At 52.2% G+C, this 12,701-nt stretch overlaps 1 protein-coding gene across 3 annotated transcripts in view; it reads left to right on the forward strand.

Moving 5' to 3' along the window:
- The first annotated feature begins 1,377 nt into the window (after positions 1-1,377).
- Cdk18 (cyclin dependent kinase 18) overlaps positions 1,378-12,701 on the forward strand; it is a 30,416-nt gene continuing 19,092 nt past the window's right edge. For 2 of the 3 annotated variants that reach the window (XR_009057149.1, XM_057770222.1), the window contains exon 1: positions 6,515-6,802. The gene's annotated coding sequence lies outside the window, so the exon portion shown is untranslated. Of the gene's footprint in view, positions 1,389-6,514; positions 6,803-12,701 lie in introns of those variants that run through there. The other variant, XM_057770223.1, reaches the window with a different exon arrangement.

A 12,701-nucleotide genomic window follows, 5' to 3' on the forward strand; every position in this document is an offset into this window, starting at 1 on the left:
AGTTTCCAATGATGCCTTGTGGTCATTAACAGACTGGACCTTCCACTCCTCCCGACTCCCCTCACCGTCTCCCCTCCTCTTGGCTCTTGTCCTACCTTCCGGTTTGCTCCCCCTCTTCTCAGGTTAGCTCTTGTTCTTTAGTTCCCCATCTTGGTTCTCCAGGATCTGGAGAACCCTGTTTGTTCTGTGCTGGTTGCTGGGCCAAGACATAGTCTCTGATCTTGAGTGACTCACAACCCAGTAAAAGACACACAGAGATGGAAGGTAGAGACCAAGCCTGTGTACACAGTATCAGGGGCCATGTGTGCCAGGGAGACAGTCACTGAGCTGGGCTTTAAAGAATGAACAAGAGTCTAGTTGGCTAGAGGGGAAGGAGAAAGCTTCCCTAGTAGGTAGGAATGAGAGCGGTAGAGTTGCACACCACGGAGGTAGACATAGATTTATGCACCTGGACATGCACCGTAAGAGGGAGAAAGTCAAGAGGAGTTGAGGAGGAAGGCACGGACAGGTCACAAAGGACCTGGTGTGTCACGCCTCTATGACAAAGTCCCTGCTTGAGCTTGAAGAGGCCCACAGCCCCCCAAAATGAAAAGGCTGTGCTTCTGTGGCTTTGACTTTGGTAAGGGGGCCATCAGATTCCAAAGGCAACTTGGCGACTCCAGGCTCTATCAGGAACTGCTGGAAGCTGCTGAGCGGAGGAAGCCGCTGTCAGAGACCTGCTTTCAGTTACAGTCTCTGGTGGCTAACTGGAGCGAGAGTTATAAGAGGTGAAAGTCGGGGCCAGCTTCCAAGTGCAGCCCTCGGGTTCTTGGCCTCTCCAGAGCAGTGAGGCACCTCCATCTCCCACCTCCTGGTCCACCCAATACTCTCCTGGACATGTCCACAGGCTTCCAGCAGGACGTCCTCACATCTGAAACAAATACCTGGCTTCTTCACAGGGCACATAACTGAGTAGGTGTTCCCTACTGGACTTGAGGCCAGCTCTAAAGTGAAGTTACACGATGAGTCTTAGGGTTTGGTTTACGACTTTATAGCAATCAATCAACTCTTGTTCCCAAAAGTTTTCAAATTTCTTAAGGTTTTCTTAAGAAGACGAATCTGTTGCTCCCAAGTCGGAAAGTGACTATACATCCCTGTAATACAGGGACGCATCTTCAGCCCCATTCCAGGAATGGGCAAGCCCCAGACCCAGCTCCAAGAACTGTTCCTCTGGACCCTGCCGGGAGATCCTCTCAGTGGCCTGCCCTCCCCGCCAACCTCACCAGCATCCTCCCCAACCACTGCTCCAGTCTTGTTGCTAAGGGACACCTTCCCATTTACTCAGGCTCTGTGGGATGGCTTTGTTGCCATGGTAATGCATCAATCTGGAAAGGGAGAGGGAGAGAGAGGTAAGTGTTGGGACTGCTGCTGAATGCAGGGGTGGGGTTCTAATTTGATGATTGCCAGGGTCAACAAGACAGGTGTGTCTACCCTGCCGCAAAGCCCTCTGGGGATGAAGCTGTCATTCCAATGAAGTCTAGAGTAGTTATGCAAGGAGTGTGTGTGTGTGTGTGTGTATGTGTACATACATGAACATACACATGCCTGGGCATTTAGCACAATGCGGAAGGCAGGATGGGATACCTGGTACAGTGATAAAACCAGAAATCCTGAACTCAGCTGAAATCACACTGGAATGACATTTTTCTGCAAATTATTCCCTATCTCTGCACATCATTGGAAAACAATGACCAGGGATTAAAACGGGCTCTGTCCAGCTTGTCCTGTTGTCCCCACTGATTATTAGATCTGAGGCCACTTGGGCTGAGGCAGGTTGGTCTATCCTCAGGTCTCTGCAGTCCCTCTCTGTCCTCCCTGCCAAGGACATGACTGTTCTTAGGGTAAACCTCTCTGACTGTCATTTCCTACTTCCGAAACCTTCGACTCCCTAGTCTCAAGCAGACGGTTTTGCAGCTCGTTCAGTCTATGGGAGCCTTGCCCCTTTAAATCCTGATGTCCCAAGATATGGATATTCCTACCGCACCATTCTGCTGAAGAAAAAATTGAGATTGGGCCATGGAGAACTAGAGTAGTCTTGCATCTTCATGGAAGGCTTGGGTCTCTAGCCTTCCAAGGGTCCCTGAAGGGCTTCTGGAGACCACCTACATGTGTGTGTGTGTCTGTGTGTCTGTGTGTGTGTGTCTGTGTGCATGTATGTGTGTGCACACATGCGCACGTGCACACCAGAAGAGCTTCACAGCCGGCCAAGCTCTCCCTGTAGCCTTCTGGGGAAAGAAATGGAACAAGCTTGAACTTTGGGTTTACAGAAATTATTCAAATGTGCTGCCCACACAGTCTGTGAGGGAGAGCAGTTTCCAGATCCCCCACATATCCCTCAGGCACCTCAGGACACCATCCTATCTGCAGAGCTCAGAACAGAAAGGGGGGAGTTGGGCTGCTCCTCACTCCCACCCTTTGCTGCTCAGGTCTGCCGGAATCATGCCGCTGCAAGGACCACCCCGGGCCTCCCAGGGATACTCCAAGTTCTCCAGATAGAAGGAAGGGGATGCTGAAGGAGAGACCCCAGGAGTGGGGCTGCTAGGAACACTCCCAGTTGAGAGCCTGTTGTCTGATCCTCTGTGAGGATGGAGACATATGGGCTGCAGAGAAGGGAAGGAATATTGATGGGGTGTCGGGTTCCAAGTTTACATCTCTCTGAACTCACTCATGAGAGAGGGTCTGTTACTATCTCCTGCACAGATAGAAAACAACAAGCCAAGGTCACTCGGTCTTTGGGGCTTTACAGCCGGAGGTCTTGATTAGAGGCTAGCAGAATGGCCGTCCTGCCTTAGTGCCAGGTAGTGTTGCAGCTACCGAACTGTCTGGAGAGATGCGTACAAGGAAACTGGTAGAACTGAGGGAGGACAGCGAAAGCTTTGGAAGGGGTCTCGGGAGGACACAGATGGGGAGCAGATGAGGGTGTCTCAAGAGTCACATCGTCAGCTCCTATGCCTGGGTGGACATGAAGTGCCCACGGCATACCCAGGACTCAGCTGGGGCTCTGCCACGTCAGACCTTCACTCTTATTTAGCTAACCCTTCTTCCCAGGGCTTTTTCTGGGACTGTTGACGCTCTGTGTGTCATTCTCTGTGTGTCTAGATTCCCATTACAGCCACGGGTGCCGCCTTTGTTTCGGTTTTTGGAGACAAGGTCTCACCGACTAGTCTAAGCTAGCTTCCAGCTCATTTTCTCCTCTTGCCTCAATGTCCCCGGTGTTGGGATCACCACGCCAGCTGAGACAATGACTATTTTTTTTAATATTATTTTTATTATTGGCACTAGAAACTGAATCTAGGGCCTTATGCCTGCTATGCAGTACTCTACCACTGAATTATACCCCTAGCCCTTTGTATTATTTAGACACCCAGACTGGACTCCACATGTAGACCAGGCATGTGTTTGAACTTTTCATCCTCTTGCTTCAGCCTTCGGAGGAGCTGGGATTGCAGCCCTGAGCCCCTCTAAGACCTTTTGAAATCGCCCCCTTTAAAGGGGTGACTTCAAAATTCTGAATGGAACTCCCGAATGAAGATGGGATGATTTGACAGTCTTGAGCCAGGCAACTGGCCTTGTATTGTTTACACTGTCATTGTCCTTTGTCAAGGGATGCTGGGGCAGAATAAAGCTTCTGTCCTCCGCCCCGGCCAACGTTGTCTCGGCATGTGACAGTCCCTCTGCACGCCTCTCTCCCAGCAGACAATGAGTCGCATGAGAATGGGCTGAGCCCAACGACCCAGCATCTTACATACAGCAAGCACTTCATAAATGTTTCTTGGGTAGGCAAATGATGGTAGTTACCTCTATGGCTTACGGAGTCCTTGTGAGCCAAGCCCTGGGCTAGGCCTTTAGCATACATGATCTCTGATATATACCATGACTGTAAGATTGACTTTAGTGTCTTTCTCCTATAGATTTGCAAAATTAGGCCCAAGATCACATAGTGGTCCAAAGGAGGGCCGGGTATGCAGGCACACTGAAGAAGCCTCAAGGCCCTGTCTAGCCCATCACACTGCTGCCCCCAACCTTGACTCTCTTAACTCTTTGATCTTGCGGCACAAACAGACACACGGTTCTGTGAGTGTTCTAACCAGCTCTCAAATCAGGTCCCCTCTCTCCACGTCTGGGACTGTCACAGTCTATGGCGGCCTCTCTTTTCACTGGGATTGCCATCTCTGGCTTCGCCCCCTCAAGCAGCCATCCACGCGGTCACTGGAGTGACCCAAGGTGACTTGGTGAGATCTCTTTCCTGAGATGCTCTACGCTGCTCCATGTCATCCTGGGAAAAGAGAACGACCCTTCTTCCCTCCCCGCTTCCCTTCCAGTAACCCTCAGCTCAGGCGGAGCACAGGGACTGTCCCTGGGCCATCCAACACTGACCCCTGGGCTGCAGAAGTGTCACAATGCCAGTTGCCATCCCGTGGCCACACTTCAGGGCTTGGTGGCCGCTGAACTTGTACCCCTGAGGGGACAGTAGGACCCCAGCTCTATTCTTTGCCCTCTGTGACTTCCAAGCCCTGAGACGAGTGGCGTTGCTCTTCCACCTGCTCCTAACCGTGACGTACTATGCTGTCATGGACTGGGATCTCCAAAACCTTGTTTGCTTGCTCTCCTCCTCTCTCTCTCTCTTCCTCCCTCCCATGTTCCCTTTATAAGATGGCTATCTCAGTCATTTGATACAGCAACGGAAAGCAGACTTGAGCACCCATTTGCTTCCCTTCCCCACGAGCTTCTGGAGGAGGCTAGGGTCTGGGTTTTATATATCCTCTGCGCTCAGAGGCCTGACTACTGTTTGACATGTAGAAGATCCTCAGAAACTGCTTGTTGAGACCTTTTGATCTTACCCTCCTGGCTCTCTGAATCTCTACCCTTTGGCCCCATCATCTAATCCCCTAGATACTTAGCCATAGTCCACCCCTCCAGCCCTGCCTGAACTTGGCATTGCCTCCCTACTCCCTGCTGTTACTGTTCTCTTCCTCCTCAGCTTCCTCCTCAGCTTCCTCCTCCTCGTCTTCTTGAGACTGGGCCTCACTGGGCAGCCTTGACTGGCCTGGAACTCACTCTGGAGACCAGGCTGACCTGTCTTTTCCTCCTGCCCGCTGGGTTTACAGGCCTGGGCCACTACACCTCACTCCTTTTCCCCTTATCTACACAGCCGCTCTTTGCAGCCTTCAGTTTGTGGCAGACACAGTTTTATAAAGCACTCATGCCCAGAGAAATCTCTATGCCCTGGTAGAAAAAACAGGTAGCCTAGAGTTGGGAGGCCCTTTGTGGGATATCAACCCCCCGAGGTCACTCTCAGACCTAGGCCCCGTGTCTTCTTTCTCCAGTCTCCAGCTGTGGTTGTGACCTCAGGCCCATGTCTTTCAGGAGACTGCCCTACTCCCAACACCACACCCTCCTTAAGCCAAGAGTTGGATTCAAAGCACCCTTCTCAAGAGCACCTGGTTGTAGAAGTTATGTCTTCTAGGGCATAGGCCTGTGTCGGAGGACCCCTCAGAGCACAGGAAGGAAGACTAGAGGGCCCTGCCTGAGAGCACTGTCCTTCAAGCCGTTTCAGCTTTTTGATGTTGTGTGCTTTAAAAAAAAGATATTTATTTTTAGCTTATGTGTATATGTGTTTTACCTACGTCTATGCATGTGTACCACATATGTTCTCGGTGCCATGGAGACCAGACGAAGGGGCCATATCCTTTAGAACAGGAGTCATAGACAGTTATGAGTTGCCATATAGGTACTGGGAACTGAACCTAGGTCCTCTGCAAGAGCAGTCAGTGCCCTTAACCGTTGGACCATCTCTCCAGTACCCCCAGGGGGCAGTTGTTCTTTTGACCCCTGAAGTTAGATGGTGCAGGTAGGATGATCATTGACCTGCTTCTCATCTTGACTCCCTATGAATACCTTGCAGGACTTTGGGCCTCTTCAGTCTCCTTTTTGAGACTCAGTTTCCCCTTGTGTAAAATGAGAACTGAATTAGCATTGGCTATCTGCAGAGCTTCTTAGATGACTCAGTTGGCCAAAAAAGACAGTTCCTCTTCACAGTGGAAGTGGAGTGCTGTCGGGGAAGGAACTCTTCCTCAAGGCCACGGAGAGGCAGAGCTGGGGGCAGGGAGGGGGAATTCAGAGACAGGAGAATGGCCAATGCCCTAGGCCCTGTGCTTGAATATTAGTCTTAGGTGATAGGTACTGGGCAGGAGGGGGCGGCGAGTTGGCACACAGCAGGTTGGGTAGGGGCATTTAGAGACCTGTCCCCTTGTGGTCCAAACCAGAGGGCCTCACCATGTACCCAGGGGCAGCTTGTGAGGGGAACAGGAAGACGCACCGGCCCTACTTTTCAGAGTGGGAGAAAGGGGTGGCCACAAGGACAGAGGGAGAGCAGGGGATTGGCAGCGGCTGTGGGCAGGGCCGGTCCGGACAAGGGCGGAGTCAACTTGTACACGTGAAAAACTCTGGCTGGGGCCGGGCTTTTGCCTTCCTCCTCCTCCTCCTCCTCCTCCTCTTACCCACCTTCCTGCACCCCTCCCTTCTCCCTCCTCCCGCAGCTCAGGTTGCAGCTTCTTTGGGGGGGGGGGATACCACTCACCTTTCGAGAGCCAGGAGAGTCAGGGTCCCGAGTAGGGACCCCGGCAGGGCGTGGGGCGCGGGGCAGGTCACCCAGCCTTGGCAGCGCGGCCGCGGCGGGCGGGAGTCGGCTCGCCGCGACCCGGACACGCGCTGAGACCGCGGCGACCAGAGAGGGGCACAGCGCCGGGCAAGCTGAGCAAAGGTAAGCCGGGCAGCCCTTAAAGGGGCCGTCTGCCTTTGCGCTAGAGAGAGCGATTCGAGCAAAATTCCCTAGCTGTTGTGGGCGATTGGCGATAACTGGGCGCGCTTGTGTTTTGGGGGGTGAAGGATGCCCTGGGAAAGCCACTCCCAAGTTCCAGGTGCTGAGGTAGAATGCGTGCCCCGCGGGGACTCTTGATCAGGGACTCCCTTTGGCCCCGGGCTCCGTCGGAAGCCTACAAAAGCAAAAGTTCCCACCCAGGCGCAAGCCGGACGCTAAGTGCGTTCCTTATGGAAAGGACAAGGGTCAGGAGTCCCGGCTAACGATAGGGCCCTGGAGTGTAGGGCCGGAATGCCTTGTTGAAGGGCTATCTGGGCCTTAGTGAACTTTCCAACCCCAGGGGCCGTGGGTGGTAGGCCAGAGACCTGGGGCAAACCGAGGACAGGTGAAGCACGCAGCTTCCAGCGTTGGCTCCGTGGTAAATAAGATCGCTAGAGAACGTGTCTCTTCTCTCTTGGGGAAGTCCAGAGAGGCAGTGACCCTCCCCCTTCATGAGCTAGGGATAGGGATGATAGAGTGTGGAAAAGGGGGGTGGATGGTTTGGGCTAAGAAATCGTAGCTTGCTGTGTTTGGAGGACGCAAACAGGACTCTGAAAATGGGGTGGCTCAGAGGCCCTATTCCACCCTGTTGCGGGACAGGCCACTGGCTTCTGAATGCCTTGTGGTTTGCTTTTTTGTTTTTTCTGTACTGAGGGGTCAGCGCCCCTCTAGGCCCCAGTGGCCTCATTTATTTCTCCAGAAACCTTTCACAGGAACAGGGGTGGATAGAATTGTAGGATAAAGGCTGTCCTCAGAACCTTTTGACTTTCCCATCCCAGCTCAACCCACAACAACCTTCCCCATCCTACCCTGCTGCAGTCTGTGGCCTAGGCTCTGTGGTTCACTACCAGCTGGCCCCACCACATTAGATGTGAGATTCAGCATAGACACATAGCACACAGTGAGGTGGGGGTGAGGGTGCTGGGGGAGACAAATCCTTGTATCCTGGACAGCTCTTGTATTTATCATGCCTTGGGCTTGGGATATCTTCTGGGGTGTGGCCAACAGGCAACTGCGGTTGTAGGCTTGGTGTGCATGGTAAAAGACCCAGAGAGAGGTTTCCTTTGCCCCACCCAAGCTCCTGTCTCCCTCCAGTCCCTGCTGTGTGCCAAGCAAGGTGTCACAATAATCTCATGATATTTCATGATTGCTGTTATCACCATTTCGCCAGCCAGGGAACAGACCCCGGGGGATGAATGCTCCCAAGGGGATGTAGAGGTGTGATCTGTCTCCTTCTAGCTGATCCCAAGCTGCTCTCAACCCTGCTCCACCTGGGCAGGACCCACCCTGTGCTGGAATCCTCAGAAAAGATGATTGGGGTAGTTCTCTCAGTGATCGGGCTCCCCTGTCCTGTGCCAGGCAGAACCAGGCTTTACTAGAGGGACAAGATCTGAGAAGCAAGTCGGTTCCTAGTCTGGGACTGTGCACGGAGGGGCTCCCTGCTCTAGGATCTAGAGGGAATGGGGCTGAGTTTCTCTACAGACTGTGTTCTCTGCTAGTTACTCCATCCTGCTCCCAGAGCCTGCCTGATACATGTCTTCTGGCTCTAGGCTCCCCCTTCATCCCTCTTCCTCCTCCTCCTCTGATCCTCCTTTCCTTTCCTGAGTTTGGGACCTGGAGGGGAAGAAGGATGGGCACACCTAAGCCATTATTGGGCCCCATGTCCTCCCAGCCTGAACTTCCTCGGTGTCCTGTGTGAAGAGGGCCTTCTGATAAGGAGGCTATTATGTGAGCTGTGTAAGATAACACATGGAAGCCGTGTGTGGTAAGAATTGGGAAAGTCAGTCTCTCAGCGATGCCCTGGAGTCTGGACTGGAAGTTTCATCCCTTTAGGTTGGAGAGGAGGGTTCTCTATAAGAGAGTGGGGGAGCGGAATGGAAGCATGCCAGGAAGGGCCAGCGCTCTTGGCTAGGCCCGGTGGGTCAGGTAGGCATGGAGCTGCGGGGCTTCAGCCTTTTAGCAGGTCCCTGCTCTGCTCCGCTGTCCACGAGGGACTGGCTGGCTGGGTTCCAGACCTACCTGCTTGGCTTCACTCCTTTGAGAATCAGTCACTTTTCTCTCCCTGGGCTTTGTGTCCCCCAGTAACCCTTTCTCTCTCCTTCCCTGGACCCTTCACCTTCGCTCTCTGGGTACTGGCTGCTGAGTAGGCACTTCCCCGTCTCAGAGGGTGGGAACACACCAAGGTTAGCCCCGGCTCCTACAGCGGCATGTGCTTATGAGTGCACATGAGCATGTGCGTGCATACACACACACACACACACACACACACACACTGCAGCTCCCAGGTGGCCAGAGGCCCAGGATCACTATAGGGCTGGTGGCCAGGCCTGAGCTAGCCTGTGGCACAGTAGGAGGGAGAAGGAGGGAGACAGTGGGTGCTTTTCTACCTGACCTACTGCCTGCAGGAAGTGTCTGCCCCCAATGCTCCCAAGGCCCTATCAGCTGAGGAGGTGGGTTTGGGAGGCAGGTCAGGGTCACACAGTTGCCCGACAGCAAGCAGGACCCTGGTAAGTCAGGACACTCTGCGGTGGAAGACATTGTCCCAAACTTTGGAAGGGACCATGGTGATACATACTCTCTTCCTGCGTATGTACACCCTGGATATACTGAATTCCCCTTTTGAGGAAGGGTCTTTCTACAAACCCCTGGCTGTCCTCAGATTCACTATGTAGACCAGGCTGGATTCGAACTCACAGAGATTGGCCTGCCTTTGCCACTCAAATGCTGGAACTAAAGACGTATGGCACCATGCTAAACTGACCCTTCTTTAACAAAAAACAAACAAACAAAAAAACCACTGTGTTTAGACCGGAGACTGATGTCAGATGTCTGCACCACCTTTTTTTTTTTTTTTTTTTTTTTTTTTTTTTTTTTTTATCAGAGTCTCTTGCTGAGCCTGGAGCTCAGGTCAGGCTGACTGGCCCGCCACCTGATGGGATTTTAAGCCTACTCCTCTGTGTCTGGCTTTTCCATAGATCCCGGAGATTTGAACTCATGTCCTCCCTCTCCCCACCATTAGCTGGTCTTCCCTGGAAACAGCTGAAGCAGAAAGAATGGCCCAGAAGAGGCGGGTTGACTTCTTCACTTACCATTTACATGTGTGTGTCTCCTGCTGGCCGCTGGCACAGGCTGATGCTTAGTATAAAATCCGCCCCTACACTCAATGACTGGTTGCCTTTGGGCAAGCAATCTGCTCCCTGCTAGCCTCAGCCTCCCCGGCTTTGCAGTGGTTCCTGTGGCTGTGAGGATTGCAGTGACATCATGTCTTCCCTGGGCCTCAGCTTCGTGCCTTACCTGTTGTCATTATTGAGGGGTGATGGTGAACGGGGTTGCCGGGGCTGCACCTGAATCTTCTCTAAAGGAAATCCTGAGAGCATTGCTGATTTCTGCCTACACACTTTATATCACTCCCTCTTCTGTCTAGGGAGTCCCTTCAGGAACCAGGCCTTTCTTTCCTCTGGTGACAGCCATCCAGCCAAGGAAAGACGTAAGGGACATAGCTGTTTTTTCCATGTGCTGGTGGGATTCACTGCCAGGAGGCAGGTGTGTGGCTGGAGGCAGGGTCTCCAGACTAGCTACGGCCAGCCAGGGGGTCAATAGAGCCTTCCCCTGATCTAATTGTTGCATTTGAGCTGGGTGCCATTTTCTGAGCTGATTCTCTCATGCAGCTTCATCACCAAGCCAGGCAGGCAGAGTGGGTTGTTGGCTTCCTTGACAGTGGTACCTAGTAGCTGTGGGGAGCAGAAAGGACATTGAGCTCCATGTCACAAGTTCACTTCTGGTCTCAGCTCTGCTCTGTCACTCTCAAGAACCTTGACAGAAGGGGCTGGAGAGATGGCTCAGCGGTTAAGAGCATTGCCTGCTCTTCCCAAGGTCCTGAGTTCAATTCCCAGCAACCACATGGTGGCTCACAACCATCTGTAATGAGATCTGGTGCCCTCTTCAGGGGTACAGGTACACATACAGGCAGAATATTGTATTCATAATAAATAAATAAATCTTTAAAAAAAAAAAAAGAAAAGAACCTTGTCAGAAAACTGGCTTGCTTGAGACATAGAAACACAGGCCACAGATTCCTACGCTCCGTCAAGCCCCGTCTTATGCCACCATCTTTTGCTGGTGAGACCCCAGCAGGGTCTTAGCCTTGCGACCCTCCAAATTTCACAGCCCAGAAACTTCGTTCCACTGAGTCTGGGTTCCTAGTCCTTGCCATGGTTCAGAGAGGCAAGGAATCTCCAGGAGCCTCACCCTCCAGTCAGGTAGGAGGAGAAAAGTATGAGCAAGGAAGTAGATGCAGGATTCAAATATTGTGTATATTGGATACTCAAAGGCAGGGGTTGTAAGGTACGGGCCCCTTTTAAATCTCGCCTACTTTAGAATGGTCTATGAAATAAGAATGGTTTTATTTGTTTGTTTGTTTATTGAGCCAGGGTCTTATGTATTCCCATGCTAGCCTGGAACTCGCTATATAGCTGAGAGCAACTTGAAATTCTAATCCTCATTTCCCTTGGCATATGCAACTTCTATAGTTTATGTAGTACTAGGATTGAACCCAGGGCCTCATGCATGCCAGAACTTTGCCCACTGAACTTTATCTGTAGGCCTGATTTGACTTTTCATGACAATGTCTTGCTATGTAGCTCTGGCTGGCCTGGAACTTGTAGACCAGGTTGGCCTCCAACTTGTGACAATCTTCCTATTTCTCACTCACGAGTATTAGAATTATAGACATGCACTACCGCTCCAGACCTAAGAGACGTTCTTAGGTATTTTTTTAAAGTGGTTGGGAAAAACTCAAAAGAAAAGAATGTTTTATGGCACTTAAATTTGTAAAATTGAGATCTTAGTGTCCTTAAAGTTTCCTAAAATGCAAGACACGATCATCCTTCACAAGGGTGGCATTGCATGACTGCAGCAGGGAACGGAACCCGTGAGCCTGGGAAGAGTGGCTGGCTGTCTTTTTATAGGAAAAGCTTTCTGACCCTTGCTCAAAGTAATCATGCTATTCTCTGGGCCTTGCACTAAATTGCTCTGGAATCTCAAGCTAAAAATACTCTTTATTTACAAAGAGGTATGGCTGTTTCCTTGCTAGGTGAGTGGTAAGTGTTCAGTATGGGAATGGTAGAAGGCACAGTTGAGGGGCAGTGAAAACCACCCACGGCTCTAGAAGCCAGGCGACCACTCGTGGCATGGGGACCAACTGCCCGCTCTCCACCTGCTGCAATGGTGTTTGTATATGCAGGTGGGCTGGCGTGTCTGTACCCTGACATGCAGCTTCCCCGGGTTGTACACAGCTGCCCTTTTTACTTGAAAATGCCTCTCAGACTGGACTCATGGGAGACATTCGGCCAGAGGTTCCTGGTAGATAGTTGGCCCTTGCATGCCGAGGCCCAGGGTTGAGGGGGCCTGGAGCTGTGGGTCTGAGAGTCACCAGCACGGGGGTTGTGGGGGTGGACCTGGGAGAGGATGAGATCACCCAGGAAATCTACTGTAGAGGGGAAGAACAAAGGGCCAAAGAGGGAACTTGGGGTGTGCTGTCATTCAGGGACAGGTGAGGAAGTGAGTTCACTAGATGGGGGGGGAGCAGGGTGAGGGGAAGAAATGGAGGGGACCCGGCAGTTGAGCTGATATTGAGACCAAGCAGCACAAAGCATGGGAGAGGGCCTGGAGCTGAACATGAGCTTGTGAGCCCAGGAAGCAGAAGGGAGCCCTCGAGGGGCCTGTGACCTGGCTGGTGAGTGACACTGACGGGGATATTTAGGGAACTGTGGAATAGCCAGGGCCACCCAGAGAGGAGGCATGG

This window comes from Chionomys nivalis, chromosome 5 (genome assembly GCF_950005125.1).
Source record: "Chionomys nivalis chromosome 5, mChiNiv1.1, whole genome shotgun sequence".
Taxonomy (NCBI): Eukaryota; Metazoa; Chordata; class Mammalia; order Rodentia; family Cricetidae; genus Chionomys; species Chionomys nivalis.